This window comes from Zingiber officinale, chromosome 6A (assembly GCF_018446385.1).
Source record: "Zingiber officinale cultivar Zhangliang chromosome 6A, Zo_v1.1, whole genome shotgun sequence".
NCBI classification, from domain to species: domain Eukaryota; kingdom Viridiplantae; phylum Streptophyta; class Magnoliopsida; order Zingiberales; family Zingiberaceae; genus Zingiber; species Zingiber officinale.
In genome coordinates, this window is record NC_055997.1 from 62,368,222 (window position 1) to 62,392,343 (window position 24,122).

The window sequence follows — 24,122 nt, forward strand, 5'->3', positions numbered from 1 at the left end:
CCTCGTAGCTGCTACAACTATTATAGTTATAGTAGCTACGAGAACATAACTATTACAATGTGATAGAATTATAGAGGGAAAAAGATAGTATTATGCATGTTAGATGCATACATACATGTGTTAGAAGGTATCCATGTCATTTTATAAAAAGATGGATGCCTTTTTTTTTTTATACTAACATTAAAATGTGCCGCTACTTTTATGATTCGGAAATGAAAGGCATTCCTATAATTTTTTCCCCCTTAAATTTTATTATAAATAATATCAAATTATATTGTAAATCTTACTGTATCAATAAAACTATACCTTGGATGCCATCAAATAATTTAAAAAGGATATTTTAAATGCATTTAGACATGCATACATATATGGAACAATATAGATCCGAGTGCTATTTAATGAGTTAAAAGATAGATGGTGTAAAAAATAATATCATGGATATATTAAAAATAAAATATAGTGTTAGATTCCTTACACAAGTTGGGCTCGATGGACCGGTCGTGCTTAATCAGTTGGGCAAACCCAATCAATTGCGCAAATCTAGGAATTTGGTTCACCCAAGTGGGCTTGATGGGCCTGTAGAACCAAATAGACCGAACTAATTTGATGAATCAGGTGGACAAGACTAACTAGGTGGATTGGTTAGGCGAAGTGAACTTGATGGGTTAGGTGAACCAACTGAACTTGACTGGCAGAGCAGCTCCGGCATACTTGGCGAACCAGACAGGGTAGATCGAGTTGGACCAGAAGAGCAGACCGAGGCGCGCCGAGTAGATTGTGTGGACCATACCGACCAAATGGGGGCGCGGCAATACCTGAGCTACCATCTGTTCTTGCTCAGCTTTACATCGAGCGAGCACCTATCAGGCAATAAAATGTTAGAAAGAATCATTACAAATGAGGAATTGCTTCATGATGAACAAAAGATTCATCAAGAACTGCCACAAGAACCAAGTCCAACTTCATTAAAGATTCAAAAAAAATCTCCAACCTGATTTTTCAATGAAGGAACTTCTCGATGAATGATGCATTGAGAATCCACCAGTCCCATTCTCTCATGAGCCTCCTTTAATCAGTAAACAGAAATCATCAAAACTACTTTAAAAATTGGAGAAGCAACAAACTGCCACAAGTACCTCCACACATCTTCTGAGTGAGAAGTCGAGACCCCATCCATCAACCAAGTCATTCTGCAGCAATGGTGACAACTTTGGATCTGTTCGAAGATGCAGAATCGACACAGTAAGGAACATGAAGTAAACAAGCATACCTGAATCATGTGCCATATGCAATGCCAGGTGCCATCTCAATGAAACTGTATCAGAAGTAAAAAGTGTTGCTGATGAAACTAAGGTGTGATTCGCAAAGAGATGGTATGGAAAGGAAGGTATATACGCAGCACACGGAGGAAGATGAGGATCGGAGCATCTGCCATGTGCCTCCTTTGTTTCTCTGCTTAATCCGAATCGCATATACTTAAGTTATTTAAAATTTACTTGAGAGATAAAGAACAGTAACAGCAAGAAAAACACATTTAGTCTTAGTAATGAGTTAAGAAAGAAAGAACAGATAAAACTACTAAGCTTAAATTTTGATGTTGAATGTCTAGGCCAACTACACAATTTTGTTTTTCTCATCTGAACTTTGGCTCAACGTGCACAGTTTGTCTCGTAGGTTGATTCTGAAAATGCAAGGCTTCCTAGCTAAGTATTCTTTTCTATCGTTTATAAAGGTAGAAACTCATGCTACTTAGGGTCCAATGGTCGAATGGTTAATGGAAGAAAAAAATTTGGACGATGCCATCGACTAGACAGTGTTACAGTAGAACATCATGGAATGGACAGTGATGACTGACATCATTGCCAATCCAGTTATCGAAACCTTTGGTTGTTAATGCATTCAAATTAAAGAAAACCAGAAGCTAAACAGATAAGCCAACTTGAAATTCACTTACGGACTTCACTTCCTGTTTGCCTTATTGTCATTCGCCATACCAAACTTCTATTACCTGGCATAGCACCAGGTTCGGAGATCTCCAGCCCATGCCTTTTTACCAAATTAACATACCTGCACTATACACAGTTTCTGAGGGTTTGAATGCAGGCACGAACAAGTTAAAAAAACTTACTCTTCTCCATCAAGATGAGTAAGATCCAGATCTTCATCCTAAATGAATATGTACTCGTATGGAGCAACAATGTCGTGATGCAAAAATCGTTTTGCGAACCACCTTTAAGTATCAATTAGGAGGATAAGAATTGTTAACTGCTGGATTATCAAACAAAGAGAAAGTGCTGAGAAATGGAATCAGGATCCACACACCATTTAGTCTGTTTTATGGCACTGACATGAATAGCCTTCTTGGACCATTCAAATTCGTCCCATTCACTTGTGCGACCGTCGTAGTGGAACAACAAGATTGTAAAATTTTCTGAGAACTGTGACAATGAAATCTTAGATACACTAAGAAAAATCTTTTTAACAGTTAAAAATTAGAGAACAGCAGAAATAGAAACGCTCATTAGTTACTATCAAAATCTGATAAAAGTTCCTTGAGAAAAAAAAAATAGATTGAGTGAATTACATGAGTGTAAATGAGTCGAATAAGATGTCTAATTTTCAATCTAACATAACAAGGGGCGTATATTTAAAGGCCCTTTACTAACTTTTTAATTGCAATATCAATATTCATTCTCATGTCATATCCAACAGAAAAAGTTACAAGATGCTTCTGCTTAATCTGCAAATCCTGTGTAAAATCGTATCGTGCGTGAGAAAAACTTAATAAATATCACAATTTTAATTAGGAGACAAACATATCCACAGATTTTTCTTAAAAAGGGAGTTAGACTGGCCGTGAAGGCTACCCACTATGTTTACGCATGTCTTAAAGGGAATTCTTGCATGAATCTTAAAGCACCATTTATGTTCACAACCTAAGATGCTAGGTAAGTGCAATTAGATTGATACGGGTTATGACAAACAGATCTAATAACGTGGTGATCAAAGTTAGGTAAGGTGGGGATCAAAATCAGAATGAGGGAGCACTTCTCATATGACTCTGTCGATCGCCCCATGATAAAACTTTAGGGTCTTAACCGAGTGGTTACAAAGTAGGGCGCTCGAATAAAGCCAACTGGCCATAAAGCCGGTCGGATATAAGGACTCTAACGTCTTACTCTGAAAATCAGGAAATAATATACCTGATTAGTCAAGTAGCCAACTGAATGTAAGGGAGCTTGACCAAGTGAAAATCTGACCAAGCTCTAAGCATTTAAACTTTCTGAAAACCCCTTACCATAAAACTGGATAGAGGTCGATCGAACATAAGACTCTCCATGTATGCCCCGACGAGTAAAGCTCAGACAGGCTTAAAGATATTTAACCTCATTAAAGTCTTAGTATAAGATCGGTCGGATAAAGGCCAATAGAACACAAGGTTATCTGTATACGCCCCGCCAGGTAAAAATTGGGCGAGCTTAAAGACACTTGGCCTCATAAAAGTCTTAGTATAAGATCAACCAGATGAAGGTCAATTGAACATAAGGCTGTCTGTGTACGCCCGGTCAGGTAAAGACCAGGCGGGCTTAAAGACACTTGGCCTTATAAAAGTCTTAGTATAAGATCAGTCGAATGAAGGTCGATCGAACACAAGGCTGTCTATAGACGCCCAATCGAATAAAGCCGACTGCCCATAAAGCCGATTGGATATAAGGGCCCTAACGTCTTACTCTGAAAATCAAGAAATAATATACCTGATTACTCAAGTAGCCGGCCGAATGTAAGGGAGCTTGACCAGGTGAAAATCTGACCAAGCTCTAAGCGTTTAAACTTTCTGAAAACCCCTTACCATAAAACTGACTGGATAGAGGCCGATCGAACATAAGGCGCTCCATGTATGCTCGGCCGAGTAAAGATCGGACAGGCTTAAAGATACTTTACCTCATAGAAGTCTTAGTATAAGATCAGCTCGATGAAGGTCGATAGAACACAAGGCTATCTGTATACTCCCGGTCAGGTAAAAATCGGGCAGACTTAAAGACACTTGGCCTCATAAAAGTCTTAATATAAGATCGTCCGGATGAAGGCCGATCGAACATAAAGTTGTTTGTGTACGCCCGGTCTGGTAAAGACCGGGCAGGCTTGACTGGGCAAAAGACCGAACGAGTTTAAAGACATGTATCCTTAGGAAACTCTATATATTCACTCAGTTGAGCACGGGTCTACCAAGTTTAAGTTAACTAATGTCACATTATCTCTAAAATAAAGCTCTAATATATATAATTTAACATATGACTTCTTGAATGAAGTTTTGACATACTATGGCCAATATATTAGTCTCTGAACAGATCTTTGTAGTACTCAACATATGACAAAGTAGATTAATACAATAGCAAGCAATGTGGCTGGCCTTATGGACCAGCCGAGATACTATGACAGAATACAATGTCAAGTAATATGGCCGACCTTACGAACCGACCAAGATATATTCAGCAAACAAACAATCAACAACATTTTTGTTAGAGTGTATACTAAAAGCCTAGCTTTTGGTATAAACATTCATCTAGAAATAAGAATCACATTGGTCAAATGTCTACATTTATGATAAATGTAGTTGTTCAATTAATTTATATTGTAGATAACATGGTGTGTGGTGTCACACACAGAAGATCATGTTATCAGTACCTTATAAATTATAAACAGTAGCTCACGACCATAATGGAAAGGAACAAACCATTGGAAGGTCGTAGTGTAATTAGGTATTAGTTTATCTTAACTATATAATTACACTAGTACACTTAGAGTGTATTGAGTAGGACCATTAGAGGTCGTTTCTTTTATACTGACTTTATAAAGAAACAAAGACCTCAGTTATTATGGAAGTGTGTGCTCTTAATCCTAATATAATAACAAGCACATATATTTGATATTTATTTCTTTAATTTATCAATGGGTGAGATTTAGTTCGATGAATCAATAAGCCCGATAAGTTGGGAAATGATATCACTTATAGTGTGTGTTGTTGATTATAGAAGGAAACTGTCCTAGTGATCTAGGTTGAGAATGTCCCCAAGAGGAGCTCATAAGGATTGTCATGTTAAACCCTGCAGGTGGACGTAGTCCGACATGATGATGAAGTTGAGTGGTACTACTCTTGGAGCTAGACAGTAATTAAGGGAGTTGTCAGAACTTACTTAATTAGTGGACATTGTTATCTTAAACACAGGGAGACTAACACACTCATAATAAGAAGTAGCCCAAAATGTAATTTGGGATTGGTGCGTAGTTCAATAATAGTTCTTTAGTGGAATGAATTATTATTGATGAAATTAAGTTGTGTGTTCGGGGCGAACACGGGATGCTTAATTTCATCGGGAGACCAAAACCAATTCCTCCTCTCGGTCCCTATCGTAGCCTCTAGTATATAGAGATTTATACCCACCGCATGCCCACCTTCTTACCCATCCAATGGGGCCGGCCAAGCTAGCTTGGAACCCAAGCTAGGGCCGGCCAAGTCCAAGTGGATGAGCCATGTAGGTGGCCGGCCAAAGCTTGGGTCCCAAGCTTAGGTGGCCGGCCACTAGAATATCAAAAAGGATTTTTATTAAAATTATTTCTTATGTGGATATCATGATTTTAAAAGAGAGTTTAAAAAATTAAAAATTTTCTTTTATAACTTTCTACAAAAGATTAAGAGAAGAGATTAATCTCTTTCCTTATTTGTAGATTAAAAGGATGGTTTTAATTTTTGGTAAAAACTTTCCTTATTTGTAAATCATCTACATGTTTAAAAGAGAGTTTAAAATTTGAAATCTTTCCTTATTTGTTGATTAAAGGAGGATTTTAAATTTTAAGAAAACTTTCAATTTTAATCATGTTCATGATTTAAAAGAGAGTTTAAAATTAAATATTCTCTTTTATAAGTTTCTACAAAAGATTAAGAAAAGATTTGATATCTTTCCTTATTTGTAGATTAAAAGAGATTTTAATTTTTAGAGATAACTTTCTTTTTATCCACATGTTTAAAAGAAATATTTTAATTTATAAAATTTCCTTTTTATTAACCACCATGAAGGGAAAAATTATTTGAGAAATTTTTATAAATTTCCGAAAGCAAATTAGGAAGTTTTAATTCTTGTGTGAATTAAAATTTCCTTGATTTGTGGAATGGTGTGGCCGGCTATTGTATTTGTAAAAAGGAAATTATTTTTAATTAAATAATTTTTTTTTTCATGGAAAATTAAGGAAGTTTTTAATTAAATTTCCTTATTTGCCAAGACCAAGGATTATAAAAGAGGGGGTAGAGAAGGCTTCATGGTGAACAACTCTATTCTATTCTTCCTCTCTTTTCCTCCTTGGTGGCCGGCCCTAGCTTCTTTCTCTTCTCTTCTTCTTGTGGCCGGTGGCAATCCTCTTGGAGCTCTTGATGGTGGCCGGCTCTAGCTAGGAGAAGAAAGAGAAAGGAGGTTTTGTTTCTTGCATTCCTTGGAGCTTGGTGGTGGTCGGACCTCTACTTCTCTTGGAGAATTTTGGTGGCCGAAACCTAGAAGGAAGAAGAAGGTGCTTGGTGGTTCTCATCTCGGAAGATCGTTGCCCACACAACGTCCGAGGTTAGAAGAGGAATACGGTAGAAGATCAAGAGGTCTTTCTAGAAGGTATAACTAGTATTTTTTCTTTCCGCATCATACTAGTTATTTTTGGAAATAATACCAAATACAAGAGGCTTACGATTTTAGTGTTTCGAATTTGTTTTCGATATAGTGTTCTTTTGTTTTTCTTTTCCTTGTGATTTGATTGTTCTTTTCGGTTAACCTAAAGTTATTTTAGGAAATTAAATATTAGCTTTCCATAAAAGATTTTGTCTAGTCGGTGGTGGTTGCTCCCATATCCAAGAAGGTCATGTGCCTCGCCACGTCAGTACTGGGAACCAATTATGGAAATTAATGTTTAATGGAATTAATAACTTAAGGTGATTTGGGTCGAACGTGTTAAGTTCCGCAGGAGATCCAAGTCTAAACCTAAAAGAACATATAGATTAAGTTTTGGATCAAAAGTGTTAAGTTCCGCAGGAGATCCAAAATTTAATTTAAAAGAACACATGGTAGCTAGGAAAAGGTTCAGACCTTTGTACAAAATTTTTGTACAGTGGAATCTCTAGGTTTTCTGAGTAGCAACCAACAATTTTAACAGCCTGACATAATTGTTGGGGAATATTCCTTTGGAAGCTCCTCCGGAGTGAATCTGGTTTCTCATTGGTGATTCATCTATAACGACATCTCCCTCTAATGACTTCAGAAAAGGTTTAGTTATAAACGATAAAAGAGGTGCATCTACGAGTACAAAAAAATTCCTTGGAAGCTCTTCGAGGAACTACCTAACAAACTCTGACGCATAAAGCCACCTCATGGTCATGGAGATCGTGGGAGGTGGTATAAAAAGGTGGGGTCCTCTCCATTAGCAAGGTATGCAATTTTCGCATTTAAGACCTTCATTCACACATCCACTACTGTTCTTCTTCCATTTGCAAGGATTTGTACTGATTTGAGCATCGGAGGGTCTTGCCAGGGACCCCTTTCCTGGTCTTTGGTCACTAACGCTTCGTTGGATCATCTAGTAGTGCACAGGATCATTGTGGAGCTTCATCCCAGATCAAAGACTTATGAACATGGTCCATCAAAAGCAAATTGGGCGGAACATGGAAGTCTACATGGATGATATCCTCATCAAATCTCTTCAGGCTACATATTTGATCAAAGACATAGAAGAAACCTACAGAACCTTGAGGCAATATGGGCTCAAGCTCAACCTTTGCAAATGTTTATTCGGAGCTAGAAATGGAAGATTTTTGGGCTACATAGTCACAGAGTGAGGGATCGAAGCCAATCCTAGTAAAGTACAAGCTCTACAAAACATGGCTCCCCCACGCATCCTGAAAGAGAACCAAGATTGGCTGGCCAAATTACTACGCTATCTCGCTTCTGTCTTTCTTTAAAATACTTCGTCGAGCAATCAAATTCTAGTGGGATGCCGACTGCGAAAAGGTGCTCGAGGAGCTGAAGAATTATTTGTCAGATCTGTCCATCCTAGCTAAGCTAATAGTGGGTGAAACTTGATAGGTTTAATTGTCAACTAATGAACATGTTATTAGTTCAGTGTGTCACGCCCCAGAGGAGTCCCTGTCCGAGAAAATTTCGGCAGCATCTCCCCTGTACGGTGGACAATCTGAAACTTTTCTACATCTCACAAATACCTCAGCCACAGGCGGCTGGAATAATAACAACAAAATAAAGCATTACCACGCAGTTTATATAAGTAAACAGATAAATTATACCCTGACTCGAAATCAACCCTACTCCACTACACTCGTAAAGCTCAAATCCGACGAACTCACCTCTTCTGCCGTCCAGGCAGGCATGTAGTAGAATAAATCCAAATCATACCAAAAGTCCATCAAATGGAAAGATTCCATACAATATCCATATGTAAAGTCCAAAACAAAACTAAAACAAAGTCTGATAGCGAAAAGCTAAAATAAAACAACAACTCAAAAACCAGCAGAGGAGTAGCACTACGTGCTGTGGGGACCAGCGACTGGAACTCCCTCCTGACAGCATCAACCTGAAAATATCCACAATGGAGGCGGGGTGAGTCCAACACTCAGCAGGTACAATTGATATGCAAAGTAAAGAAATAACACCTAGCACTAATCATGCGTACAGTCTCCTGATAAAAATAAAGGTAAATGCAACCGAAGAAGACAGGAGAGAATCTGTACTAACCAGGACCCGGTATAAGGACAAACAGTCCGAAAGGTATAGAAGACCTGTATGCATGTCAAACATAGGTATCCAAACAATGTGCAGCATATAAATGCAACAAACACAAACACAAACAATAAATGCATCATGTATATGATGCCAATGTCATGGTCACCCCTGACGCCAGTCAGCCAACTCACAACATAAGTGGGACCAAGTGGGTAGGGCTGTGACGACCGTGCACTCAGCAACACTACTCCTGATGAGTGATCGAGTGGACGGGATGCTGTCGGAGTACATACATACTCCTACCCCAAATCATAAATGGGGGAGCGCAATGCTCTCATCTCCCGGTACGCTATGACGGGGAGGAATCTCTAACGTGCTACACGCTGCGTCACACTACCCCTGAGCGGATCAACGGAGCACCGGAAGAGTCAAACTGACGTGCTACCACGCTGTATCTCGCTACCCATGAGCGTCACAATGGAGCACCGAACAGTAATGAAACTGGCAATGTGCTCGACAATAATGGAGCAATCTATCGCACAGCATGCGATCATGCAAATGGTGCATGTCACTAAGCATGGTAAAATACTAAACCAACCTCTGGACATATAATAACGGGCACCATAATGAATAGGTCATATCAAGACATACTGATCAATAAGGTATCAAACCTAGGTCCTGAACATGTGAAACATGGTTATATCACTACCCATGAGCATGATAGATCGGGTACATGATCAATACGAGATGCAATCAAACAATCAATCAAACAGGTAACATGTATTGGGCAGTGATTAACCGAAACAAATAGGAAACACAATTAATGCAACATATTATTTTCATTACTAAGCATATCAAAGACAATAAGTCAAAAGTACCCGCCTCCGAAAATAGAAAGGTCCAATTCCGACTCTGAGATACTCGTCTCGCGTCAAAATCCTATGTCACCAATATACGTACATTTATTTAGCTAGAACTCAACGAATAGCTAAATAAAATCTCAACGACCAATAGGATAAGATCCTAATCAAACTATTTCATATTCATCATCATAATAATCCAATTCCAACCTAACTCAATGTATTTACCAAATCTAACAATCCTCTACATCATGCATCAACTCCCTATGTCGTACCTCAAATCACAGCCTTGTTCAAGAACAAGAAACTGCTGGAATTTGTTGAAATCAACGACTGCCAGATCCATGAAACCCCACACCTGCGGACCAGATCAGAAGGAAATCAAGCATGCAACCAAATGTTCCAAATACGACCCACTCACCTTGTTGGCTCGGCAGTACAGTACCAGGGCACAAAGAGGGCAGCAAGGCAAATGTTAGGGCACGGAAGCAAACAGTCTCTAGTGATAGTCGGCATTTCTCAGTCTGTGGCCGGAGGCAAGAGGTGAGGAGATGTGTCGGCGGCGGTGCTAGGGTACGGCGACGGCGGCCGACACTGAGAAACCGGTGCACAAGGAGTGCGGCGCTGCTTTGCTGAGGACAAGCGGCCGGCGGTGTGCGGCTCGGGAGAAATGATGAAGAGAAAGATGGCCGGCGTCAGTGGGAAGAGATCAGACTTCCGGCGAGCCCTGTTGGCTGTGATCCAGAGAGGGAGACCGGAAAGGGTTTGGCAACCTGTGGCCGGCGCGCGAAGCCTCTGTGGCCAAGGAATTGGCATCGGAAGGCAAAGAAGAAGAAAGAAAACGAAGAGGAGTGCTCGGCTTCTCCCTTGATCACAACCTAAACGCTCGGAGGGAGTTGGAACCGCCGAGTGTGGTTAGGGCAAGGAGAATAGGCGCGCGTGGTTTCGGGGAGAAGAAGCACAGGAAACGGCAAAAAAGTGAAGGAAAAAGGAAATTAAATAAAGGAAAAGAAATGAGAAAAAAATTCAACTTTTCCTCATTTAAATGGGTAGCCAAAACAGGTTTTTCCTGGCCCCGTTTTTGTTCTCGTTAACTCGTCCATACGAGCTCCGAAAAACCTCAGAGGTAAGCTAGCTCCGCGGTACATTGGCCCTTTCGAGATCTTGGAGAGGATCGGAGCAGTAGCTTACCGACTGGCGCTACCACCGTCCCTGTCAGGCGTTCACGATGTATTTCACGTATCGATGCTTAGGAGATATGTACCCGATCCGACGCATGTGCTGACAGATATTCCAGTTCCTGTCCAGCCTGACATTACATATGAGGAGGTTCCGGTACGGATACTCGACCGGAAAGAGCGTCAGTTGCGGAACAAGATTATCCGGATGGTTAAAGTCGGATGGCAGCATCATTCAGACGAGGATGCTACTTGGGAGCTTGAGGATACGATCCGAGCTCGATATCCCCACCTTTTCACATGAGGTATGTGATTTTATTTATCGTTCAGCATTTATGCTTTACCTATTGTTAGTACTTGCTGATGGTAGATAACGAAATTTGGGGACCAAATTTTTATAAGTGGGGGAGAATGTAAAATACCGGAAAATAGGCGAAAATTAATAAGGGAATTTTTCGGAATTTTTGGAAATTTTTCGGTATTGTACACAGTGTAGGTGAGATAGGAGGGAAAAGAGCAACAACCTGTATATTTTTTGAATCATTTATTAAAGGGAGTAGAGTCCCGCTACATCGTACTCGAGAAATTGGTGTATAGATTGGTCTTGGCTGCTCAAGGTTGCGTCCTTATTTTTTGTCGCATTCAATCATCATACTGTTAGGCACTTTAGGCCGAGTGCCTATTAACCCTAAGGCGTCTAGAAGATTGATCAAATGGACAACTGGCTTAGTAAGTATGATATACAATACCTGTTAGAGTGTATACTAAAATCGTAGCTTTTTTAAACATTTATTTTGAAATAAAGAATCACATTGGTCAAATGTCTACATTTGTATGCTAAGTGTAGTTGTTCAATTAATTTATATTGTAGATAACATGATGTGTGGTGTCACACACAGAAGATCATGTTATCAATTTCTTATAAATTATAAATAGTATCTCACGACTAAGATGGAAAGGAACAAATCATTGGAATAGTCGTAGTGTAATTTTATATTAGTTTATCTTAACTATAAAATTACACTAGTACACTCTGAGTGTATTGAGCATGACCATTTAAGGTATGTTCTTTTTATACTGACTGAAAGAACAAGACTTTTATTATTATGGAAGTATGTGCTCTTAATTCTGATATAATAACAAACACATATATCTAGTATTTATTTCTTTGACTTATCAATGGGTGAGATTTAGTTCGATAAATTGAGAGGCCCGATAAGTTAGGAAATGGTATTGTTTATATGGTGTGTTGTTGATTATAAAATGAAACTGTGTCCTAGTAATCTAGGTTGATGATGTCCCCAAGATGAGCTCATAAGGATTGTCATGTAAACCCTACAGGTGGACTTAGTCCGACATGACAATAAAAGTGAGTGGTACTACTATTGGAGCTAGATATTAATTAAGTGAGCTGTCAGTAACTCATTTAATTAGTGGACATTCTATATCTTAAACACAGGGAGATTAACACACTCATGATAAGAAGAAGCTCAAATAGTAATATGGGATTGATGCGGTAGTTCAATAATAACTCTTTAGTGGAATGAGATATTATTAATGAACTCGAGTTGGGTGTTCAGGGTGAACACGGGAAGCTCAAGTTCATCGGGAGACCAAAACCAATTCCTCCTCTCGATCCCTGTCGTAACCTCTTATTTATAAAGTCATATACCCACTCATACCCACCTTCTTACCCACCTTAAGGTGGCCATCCAAGCTTAGCTTGAAGCCCAAGCCAGGGCCGACCAAACCAAGGTTGGATGGGTCAAGTAGGTGGTCGGCCCTAGCTTGAACCCAAGCTTAGGTGGCCGGCCAAAATTAAATAAAAGGAGTTTATTTAAAATCTTTCCTAATGTGGAAGTCATAGTTTTAAAAGAGAGTTTAAAATTTAAATCTTTCCTTTTATAGCTTTCTACAAAAGATTAAGAGAAATGTTTGATATCTTTCCTTATTTGTAGTTAAAAGGAAGATTTTAATTTTTGATAAAACTTTCCCTTTTTGTAACCATTCTCATGATTTTAAAAGAGAGTTTTAAAATTATAAATCTTTCCTTTTATAGTTTTCTACAAAAGATTAAGAGAAAGATTTGATATCTTTCCTTATTTATAGTTAAAAGGAAGATTTTAATTTTAGATAAAACTTTCCTTTTTGTAAATCATCCACATGTTTTAATAGAGAGATTTTAATTTATAAAAGTTTCCTTTTATGACCAACCATGAAGGGAATTTTTAAAGAGAAATTTTTATTTTAAAAAATTTCCGGAAACAAATTAGGAAGTTTTAATTTTGTGTTTAAAATTTTCCTTGTTTGGAAGACATGATGTGGCCGACCATTGAAAGGTTTAAAAGGATTTTTTTTAATTAATTAAATTTTCCTTTCATTGGCAAGGAAAATAAGGAAGTTTTTATTAAAACTTTCCTTATTTGCCAAGACCAAGGAATATAAAAGAGAGGGTAGAGGTGTCTCACCTCATAACATATCTTCTATTATTCCTCTCTTCCTTGGTGGTGGTCGACCCTCTCTTCTTCCTCTTCCCCTATTCTTCTTCTTAAGTGGTCGGCGACATCATCTTCTTGGAGAGATCTTGGTGGTCGGATTTTTCTTAGAGAAGAAGAAGGGATAGGAGACATTGTTTCCTAGCATCCCTTGGAGCTTGGTTGGTGGCCGAAGACCTTCATCTCTAGGAGATTCCTAGTGGCCAAAACTTGCAAGGAGAAGAAGGAGGCTTGGGTGGATTCTCGTCTCGGTAATCGTCGCCCATACGACGCCCGAGATAAGAAGAGAAATAGGGCAGAAGATCATGAGGTCTATAAGCTATAAAAGGTATAACTAGTTATTAGTTTCCGCATCATAACTAGTTCACCCTTTTATTTAGATCTTGAAATACCAAACACAAGAGGCTAATAAATCTAGGTAATCGAATTTATGTTTTCAATTTTGTGTTTCTTTTGTTTTTCGAACTTGTGATTCGATTGTTCTTTTTGGTTAAACCTAGGGTTACTATAAGGAAATTAAATATTGAATTTCGCTGAAAGGCTTTGTCTAGGAAGTGGTGGATGCTCCCATACCCAAGAAGGCCTAGTGCCTCGCCATGTTTAACCTGGAAGCCGATCTCTGAAATTAATATTTAATTAAATTTGTAACATAGGTGGATTTGGATTAATAATGTTAAGCATCGTTTGCGATCCAAGTCTAAACCTCTAAGAACAGATAAGTTTAATTTGGAATCAATAATGTAAAGTTCTGTTTACGATTCCAAATTTAATTTTTAAAGAACACAATAGGTTGTTAGGAATGGTTCAGAACTTATACAAAATTTTTGTACAGGGGAACCAGTACGATATTCCGAGTAGCAACCAACAATACCAACCTCATATAACCATCAAAGTTCAAGCCTTAGCTGACTTCATAACAGAAGTACGAGGTCCTGAGAAAATGTAAAAGATATATGTAGATGAATCCTCTACTCGGCAGGGTAGTGGAATAGATATTCTTGTTATATTGCCCAGAGAGGATCAAATGCAATTATTTGTTCGATTAAATTACTGAGCAACCAATAATGAAGCAAAATATGAGGCTTTGATAGCAGGACTGTAGGTTGCGTGGCACGTTGGAGCCGCCCGGGTTTTAATCTACTCAAATTCTCAGTTGACGACTCAACAATTGTCTGGCAACTTTGAGATTAACAATGAGCGGCTTAAGTTATATGCAGAAGCCTTTGACAAATTAAAAGCTAAATTCCAGGAAGTGAGCATACAAAAGATTTCCCTATTAGATAATCAAATAGCAGATGAGTTCGCCAAATTCGCTTATGCTATAATTCCCTAGAATTTGGAAAAGCCTATGGAGGAACCATTATTAGTAGCTTGCATTGAGCGACAGGCTGACCTGGAGCTATAAAGTAACTGGAGAATACCAATCATCTTATTCTTATAACAGGGTACTCTACCCACTAACAAGGAGCAAGTACGGGTACTCAAGAAAAGAGCTAGTCAGTTTACAATTAATGAAAGGATAAAAGATAAACCTTTAAGAAAATATAATAATTTAATTAATTCAAATTTAAAAATTAATAAAAACTTAAACATTAACAATAATCTATTAAAGAAAGATAATTCAATTAACTTAATAAAATTAAAATTGAAAGAAAATTTAAATATTAAAAATACTCGTTTAAAGAAAGATAATTTGACCAATTTAATTGATTCAAAATTAAAAATTTAAATTTAAATTACAAATTAAATATTAAATCTTAACTGAAACTAACTTCAATCATACAAAAATCTTAAAAGGAAAGCCAATAATTCAGGGGGAGTCTCCAGAATAGTTGGCACCTCCAAAACTAACCTACCCGACAGGGTAATCCAAACAAACCTACTCGACAGGGTAATTAGGACTAGTTAAAGAGGGACCGAGTTTAACTTGACCCACGGTACTAGTAAAGTTTTGGATGATAGTACGTTAGGGAAGCTTAGTCTATGCATGTCTAGGAAGATATGGTTTCGACCTGGTGCATTTGGCTAAGTGGAACTAGCCGAAGCTACCCCTTACGGATTCTAACTAGTTAGACCAAGGTTTTGTACTATGTTTCGTGGATAGGACTATTTGGAAAACCTCGAAGGCATGATTACTCTAATGATACCCACGTGACTCACCATAGCCCAGAAGTTTATCCGAAAATGTCTATTTGTTGAGCCCAAAGCTAAACCTGAATCTAACACAAAGTTAAACCAAAACCAATAATTGAATCTAATTAAACTCACAAAATCATAGAAATTCCTGATTGATAATTTAAATCGGGTGAGATGATTAAAGGATCAAATTTAAAAACAAAGTTAAATCAAATTAAATTAAATTAAATTTTGAATTAAAATTAAATTTAAAATTTTAATTTTTTTAATTAAAATTATATCATTTTTATTAACATTAAAAATTAATTTTAAACTAAAAAAGTATGTCAAAAATTAACTTTAAAAAATTCATTTTTAACGCAAAAAAAAATTAACTTTAAAAATTCATTTTAAACTTAAAAATTATTTTAAAAATCGTTTTAAAAATCCTTTTAAAAATTATTTTAAAAAATTTTAAAAATCATTTTAAAAAATTTTAAAAATCATTTCAAAAATTATTTTAAAAAAAATCAATTTAAAAATTATTTTTAAAACTTTTAAAAATTATTTAAAAAATATTTTTAAAATACTTATAAAAATTATTTTAAAAATCGTTTAAAAATCATTTTAAAAATCCTTTTAAAATCATTTGAAAATCATTTAAAAAATCCTTTTAAAAATTGTTTTAAAAATCATTTAAAAAATTCTTTTAAAAATCTTTTAAAAATCTTTTTAAAAATTATTTTTAAAATCATTTTAAAAATCCTTTTAAAAATAATTTAAAAATCTTTTAAGAATCATTTTAAAAATCTTTTAAAAATTATTTTTAAAAATCATTTTAAACTTAAAAATTCTTTTAAAAATTATTTAAAAATCACTTTTAAAATCGTTGAAAAATTTGTAAAAAATCATTAAATTCTTTTAAAAATTATTTTAAAATCATTTTAAAAACATTTAAAAATTATTTTAAAACTCTTTTAAAAATTATTTTAAAAGTTATTTTAAAAAAATCTTTTAAAAATTATTTTTAAAAAACTGTTTTAAAAATCATTTTAAAAACTTTTAAAAATTATTCTTTTAAAAATTATTTTAAAAATCATTTTAAAAACTCTTTTAAAAAGTATTGAAAAATTCTTTTTAAAATTATCTAAAGACTCTTTTATAATTATTTTAAAAATACTTTAAATTATTTAAAAACTCTTTTGAAAAGTATTTTAAACCCTTTTAAAAATCATTTCTCAAACTCTTTTAAAAATGATTTTAAAAACTTTCTTAAAAATTATTTTTAAAAAAAACTTTAAATCATTTTGAAAAATTCTTTTAAATATTATTTTTCACTTTAATAAAATTTTGTTAAATTAAAAAAAATATTTTTTTAGATTATTTTATCTTTAAAAAGTATTATTTAGACTTTAAACTTTTTTTTAACTTTAAACATTATTTTACTTAGTTACAATCAGGAAGGTTATTAATCCAAGGTAAATAATAACTCACTAAGATTCTCCTTCATTGTAGGCAGAGCAGCCTCTTACACAGATTAAAGAATGAATAAAAACATAAAGGAATTTTGAATACAGTGTGTGCTATACTGATCTATGAGGACTAGGGCACTATTTATAACCCACTGATTGAAAATTGCCATTTGCTAACGTGGCAGCTCCCGGTCGCTGGACCCAGTGCTGGTGCCTAGATGTGGTCATCTCAATACACTCTACAGTGGCTCTTTGTCAATGACTTATTAGTGTTTGGGTGCCTGGACCTAGTCCGGGCACCTGGAGTCTTACTGATGTAGACTCCGAAGTTGATCCTCACTGTAACGGCTTGAACAGGTGCCTGACTTGGCCATAACTGATCCGAATGCCTAGACCTGGTCTGAGTACCTAGACTCCAGGCGTCTGGACCTGGTCCAAGTACCTAGACAAAGTCAACTCTGTGTTGATTTGTTTGACTGCTTCTTCAGTCACTTAGGAGATTCTCCAGCCATCCAGAGTTGATTTCACCCGAACCTAACTTCAGCCTTCTCCTCGAGTAGTGTTCCTCCTCGACTTCTGGTCCCTCGGAAACACTGCACGCTTCCTTCTCATCCACTGGTGTACTCTTCCACAGCACTTCATCCCTAGGATGCATCGATCTCGTCGACTTAATTCTCATGTCATTTTTCTTGCTAGCTGCATCTTCTGCCCGACTTCTTGTATTCCTAAATTTTTGCACACTTACACATAAGGAATCAAAACAGTATGACCTAACTTAACTCGATTAACCACATCAAAACTAATCTAGAATACTTACAATCTCCTCCTTTTTGACATAATCAACCCAAGTTAAGTTACGGTAAACAAATAATAAAACATTTTAAATTTGCAATAAAGATAAGTAAATACAAGTATAGAACATAAAATCTTATACTAAGTGTATCTCCTCCTTAGCTTATTCCCTCTCCCCCCTTTGATCACATCAAATAAATATTAGGAAAAATATGAAATAATAATAATAATAATATTGGGAAATATTCTTAGGGTTTTAAATAGATTTTCAAGAATATGTCATACACATGAAATGAATTTAACAACTTAGTATAGATTTTGGTATCCAAAATAAGTTCGTATTTACTGGATTTATCAAATATTTTCTAAAAATATTATTTCTAGCTATTTTCATAATTTGACCCTATGATTTTTCAAATACCAATTAAGTCCATTATTATAATTTCTAAAATCTGTACTACGAATAATGTTTGGAATTAAGCATGCAGAATTTTTGAATAATTCTAATTTACCTCTTAAGTATGTATTTTCAATTTTAAGTTTATTAAGATCTTCTAATAAACATGCATTTTTCTTCATTCCATTTATATATTTCGTTCTATTTTTCCATAAGGATCTACTTAGCATTTGCACAACTTCATATAATTGCTCAAATGAGAGGTTACATACCTCACTTACCGTGTCAGACTCGTAGTTCGATGCTCCTTCTTTATTGGTTCTCTCGATGCTCATGTCAGCTGAACTTTTGTTGTCTTCATTTTGGTAAGTCGTCATTCATGCTAGTTTGGCGTATTGCTCTATCTCAGATTCAGATGATGACGTTTCATCTCAAGTCGCCTTGAGGTTCTTATGCTTTGGCAGGTTTGCCCCTTTGATCTTCTCTTTCTCCCTTTTCTTCAGCTTCGAGTAGTTGGCATTTACATGTCCTTTTTGATTGCAATTGTAGCACCTTATTTTCCTTTTTCCTTAAAGAAGCTTCTTGGCCTGCAAATTGTTAAACTTGTTAGTGTCACGCCCCGGAGGAGTCCCTGTCCGAAGAAATTTCAGCGGCATCTCCCCTATACGACGGACAATCTGAAACTTTCTACACCACCATATACCTCAGCCACATGCGGCTGGAATAATAACAATAATAAAAATACATCACACAGCCATCCACGCAGTTAAATAGATAACAAACTAGAATAAAAATACGATGACTCGAAATCAACCCTACTCCACTACACCCATAAAAGCACAAATCCGACGATCAAATCAACTTACCTCTTCTGGCGTCTAGGCAGACATGTAAAACAAATCCAAACCATACGAAAATTCATCAATCATAAGAATCCATACAATATCCAAGTATCAAACAAACCAAGTCTAAACATAGTCAAATAAGAAGAAAAACTAAAAACAAAAAGTCAACAAGTCCTCGTGGCCTGCAGGGGACCAGCAACTGGAACTCTCTCCTGACAACATCAACCTGAAAAATAACAACAATGGAGGCGGGGTGAGTCCAACACTCAGCAGGTACAACTGATATGCAAAGTAGGGAAATAACATCTAGCACTAATCATGCGTACAGTCTCCTGATATAAAAGGATGTAATGCAACTGAAGTAAATAAGAGAAAAACTGTACTAATCAGGACCTGGGTATAAGGACAAACAGTCCGAGTGGCATAGAAATCCTGTATACATGTCAAACATAGGCATCCAAACAATATACAGCATATAAATGCAGCAAGCACAAACACAAGCAATAAATGCATCAAGCATATGATGCCAATGATGCGTCCTGGTAACCCCTGACGTCAGTCGATCATCTCACACACAATAGTGAGGCCGAATGGGTAGGGTTGTGACAACCGTGCACTCTGTCGTCACTACTCTTGATGAGTGACCGAGTTGACGGGATGCTGTCGGAGTACACCTATCCTCCTACCCCAAATCATAAAATGGGGGAGCGAAATGCTCTCAACTTGCGGTACACGATGACGGGGAGGAATCCCTGCCGGCTAACACGTTACATCACGCTACCCATGAGCGGACCAACGGAGCCAAACAAAGTCCCTGCTGCAACACACACTGCCTGAATCGACCACTAACCCATGAGTGGTGGTGTGTGCAGATCCATGTAACTGGCGATGTGCTCAACAATAATGGAGCGGACTATCGCACAACATGCAATCATGCAAATGGTGCATGGCACTAACCACAAAATATCCTGAGCTAATCCAAATATATATAAAAGTGTATCATAGGTCAACGAATCAAATCAAATGTACACTAAAGTTATAAAACCTAGGTCCTGAACATGGTGAAGCATGGTATATCACTACCCCTATAAGCATGTATCAACATGTAAGGAATACATGAGATGCAACACAAGCAATCAACCAATCATGTAACAGGTATCGGGTAGTGATTAACCGAAACAAATAAGAGAACATAATTATTGCTACTTGTTAAATTCACTACTATGCATATCAAAGATATAAAGTCAAAAGTACCCGCCTCCAATAGAAAGGATCATATCAGGTCCAAATCCGACGTCAAGATACTCGTCTCACGTCAAAGTCCTGTGTCACCAATACATATACATTTTATTCAGCTAATTCCTATAAATAGCTAAATAAAAATCTCTTACACTAATTTAGGGGCAAACCCTAATTAACACAATAGCATAAACCTAATCCACAATTCACCAATGGATCAAGAATCCAAACTTAATGCCATTTACACATGATTACACATCTACATAATCAATCACCTAGTCCTTACCTTAATTCAGCCGCTTCTAGAACTCAAGGGTTGTTGTTGGACAGAGTGCTGCTGGACGAAGAGTTGCTGCACAATTAGCGGCTGCTCGTTGCCGGATACGAGGTGAGCAGCTGCTGGAAGCAAGAATACCTGCTGGACTCAGGGCTGCGGGAATAGGCAATTGCTCACCGCTGTTTTGTTCGGATCCTGTCAGCAAAAGGAAATCTAGGGCACGGTAGCACCAGGATATCGGCGGCGGTCAACAAGACAGCGCACATTGGTGGTCGGATAGGGCTGAGGAGAGGAGGAAGGCGTCTGCGTCAGTGATTAGGGCACAAGGGGTCGGCTTGATCGGCACTGCTTGTGCGGTGTCGGCGGTGGTGGCGACTTGGGAAGGAGGAAGAGGAAAGAAGGCTGGCACTGCTCGGCGTTGGCGGAGGAGAGGATCGGGATGGGGCTCGGTCGGCAGTGGCTCTGAGCAGAGCTCGGATCCGGATCGGAGTGGTGGCAGAGGAGAAGAAGAGGAAAGCGGAGTCGGATTTTGGGAGAAGAAGTAGGAGGAGAGGAGAAAACCGCCGAGTAGCAGTTAGGGCACGGGAAGACTTCGGCGGGGAAGAAGACTCGGCGCCGTGGAAGAAAATAAGAGAAAGCAGAAAAAGAAAAAAGAAAAGAAAAAGAAAAAAAATAAAACTTTTACTTCACTTAAATGGGCAGCCTAAACAGGCCTTCCCGGGGCCCTATTTTTATTCCCGTAAACTCGTTCATACGAGCTCCGAAAAATTTCCGAAAAATTCTGGAAAATTCCCTTATCTATATTCGCCATTTTTCCGGTATTTTACATTCTCCCCCACTAATAAAAATTTGGTCCCCAAATTTCGTTATCTACCATCAGCAAATACTAACAACAGATAACAATTATAAATGCGTTGAACGCTAAATTAAATCACATACCTCAAGTGAAAATATGGGGATATCAAGCTCGGATCGTATCCTCGAGCTCCTAAGTAGCCTCCTCGTCCGAATGATGCTGTCATCCGACTTTAACCAGCCGGATAGTCTTGTTCCGCAACTGACGCTCTTTCCGGTCAAGAATCCGTACCGGAACCTCCTCATAAGTAATGTCAGACTGAACTGGAACTGGGATATCTACCAGCACACATGTCGGGTCAGGTACATATCTCCTCAGCATAGATACATGGAATACATCGTGGACGCTTGACAGGGACGGTGGTAGTGCCAGTCGGTAAGCTACCGCTCCGATCCTCTCCAAGATCTCGAAAGGACCAATGTACCGCAGAGCTAGCTTACCTCTGAGGCCAAATCTCTTCACCCCTTTCGTGGGTGAAACTCGCAGAAATACATGGTCGCCAACAGAGAACTCTAGTGGTCTGCGTCTCCGATCAGCATAACTCTTCTGACGGTCCTGCGCCTCTGACATCCTCCGTCTGATAGTACGGACCAACCCTGCATCCTGCTGAGCTCTCTGAGGTCCCAACATCTGGGTCTCTCCAACCTCATCCCAGAGGACAGGTGTCCGACAAGGCCTACCATACAACGCCTCAAACGGTGTCATCTGGATAGCCGAATGAAAGCTATTGTTGTAGGCAAACTCTACCAACGGCAGATGGTCCTCCCAACTGCCTCCGAAATCCATAACACTTGACCTCAGCAGATCCTCTAAAGTCTGAATGGTCCGCTCTAACGGTCCATCTGTCTGCGGATGGAAAGTTGTATTGAAACAGAGCTGCGTGCCCAAGGCCTGCTGCAGACTCTGTCAAAAACGAGACGTGACTGGGGTCTCTATCTGAAATAATAGTCAAAGGGACACCATGCAATCTGATGATCTCCCGGCAATATAGATCTGCCAATCGATCCAGGAAATCAGTCTTCCGGATCGCTAAGAAATGTGCGGATTTGGTTAATTGACCAACGATTACCCAAATCACATCATGGCCTTGTCATGTCCTCGGTAAACCCACCACAAAGTCCATAGTAATGTGTTCTCATTTCCACTCAGGAATAGAAATCTGCTGAAGTAAGCCGGCAGGTGTTCGGCCTTCACTTGCTGACAGACAAGACATCTAGCTACAAAATCCGCGATGTCTTCCTTCAGGTCGTTCCACCAATAAAAACACCTCAAATCTTGGTACACACGGGTACCGCCTGGGTGGACAGCAAATCATGAACGATGAGCCTCCGTAAGTAACTCCTATAAGGCCGGTTGAGACTGAAGTACGCATAATCTGCCTCGGAAGTGTATAATACCCTCCTCGTCTCGTATGAACTCGGTCTGCTGCCCGGAAGCTATCTGGCTGCAAATAAACTACAAATACTGATCAGCAACCTAGGGCTCTCGGATCCTCATCCTGATCGATGACTGAGCAACCATGGTAACCAGAGTACCCTGCTCTGTCTGTCCTTACCCCTCAAGGCCCAAATCGGAGAAACCTTAAATCAAGTCTGTGACCACAACTCGGTGGCAAGCTAAAGTCCCTCCGGACTTCCTGCTAAGCGCATCGCAACCACATTAGCTCTCCCCGGGTGATAGCTAATGGTACAATCATAATCCTTCAGGAACTCCATCCATCTCCTCTGTCGGAGATTAAGTTCCTTCTAAGTAAACAGATATTTGAGACTCTTATAGTCAGTGAGAATCTCAAATGTAACACCATATAAATAATGTCGCCAAATCTTCATGGCAAAAATAATGGCGACTAGCTCCAGATCATGTACAAGGTAGTTCTTCTCATGCTCCTTCAACCAACGAGAAGCATAGGAGGCTACCATATCGTGCTGCATCAGAACAACGCTCAAATCCTGAATAGATGCGTCGGTGTAGAGGATATATCCGTCCTCTCTAGAAGGTAAAACCAAAAATCGGAGCGGGCACTAGTCTCCGCTTCAGCTCCTAGAAGCTGGTCCTGCAATCCTCAGTCTAAGTGAACTTCACGCCTTTCCTGGTCAGGCGTGTAAGTAGCATAGTAATCCGTGAGAAACCCTTAATGTATCTCCGGAAATATCGAGCCAAACAAAGGAAGTTGCGAGCCTCTCTATAGACTCCGTCTACTCCCAACGGTAACAACCTCGATCTCCTGTGGAACCACGATATACTCCTACTGGTGACCGTGGGTCTCAAATATCACACAGAAGACAATCAAAATACGCACTATTGAACTTCACATATAGACGTTTCCGTCGAAACATCTCTAGAACTATGCGAAGATGGTGTACGTGACACACCGCGGATCCGAAATAGATCATAACATCGTCAATAAAGACAATGGAAACCAATCCAAACATCCTCAAAATACCAGAATCATCGAGCCCCTGAAAACATCTAAGGCTCTGCAAGCCCTAATGGTAAAACCAAAATACATAATGTTCGTACCACAGACATTCCTAACCATAAGATCTCAGATAATAAGTCGAAAATCTGATCACCAACAACATAAATCACCAAAGAAAAAATGCTCCAGTGTGAGAGTAACGCTCCATCACAAGAAATACCACATATGTGGGAGCAACGCTCTACCACAAACAATCCAAAATATGTAAGAGCAACGCTTTACCACAAACCAACAATAATATGTGGGAGCTCCGCTCCACCACAAACGATCCATAAGTGTCCAAGACACCTAACTATTCAACTAGAGGCTGCACGAGATCACTCAACCACATATCACTGTGGGCAGCCAA

At 38.3% G+C, this 24,122-nt stretch overlaps 1 pseudogene; it reads right to left on the reverse strand.

The window, feature by feature from the left end:
- Window positions 1–665: 665 nt before the first annotated feature.
- On the reverse strand, window positions 666–18,454 carry LOC121994847 (annotated as a pseudogene).
- Between the last annotated feature and the right edge of the window lie 5,668 nt (window positions 18,455–24,122).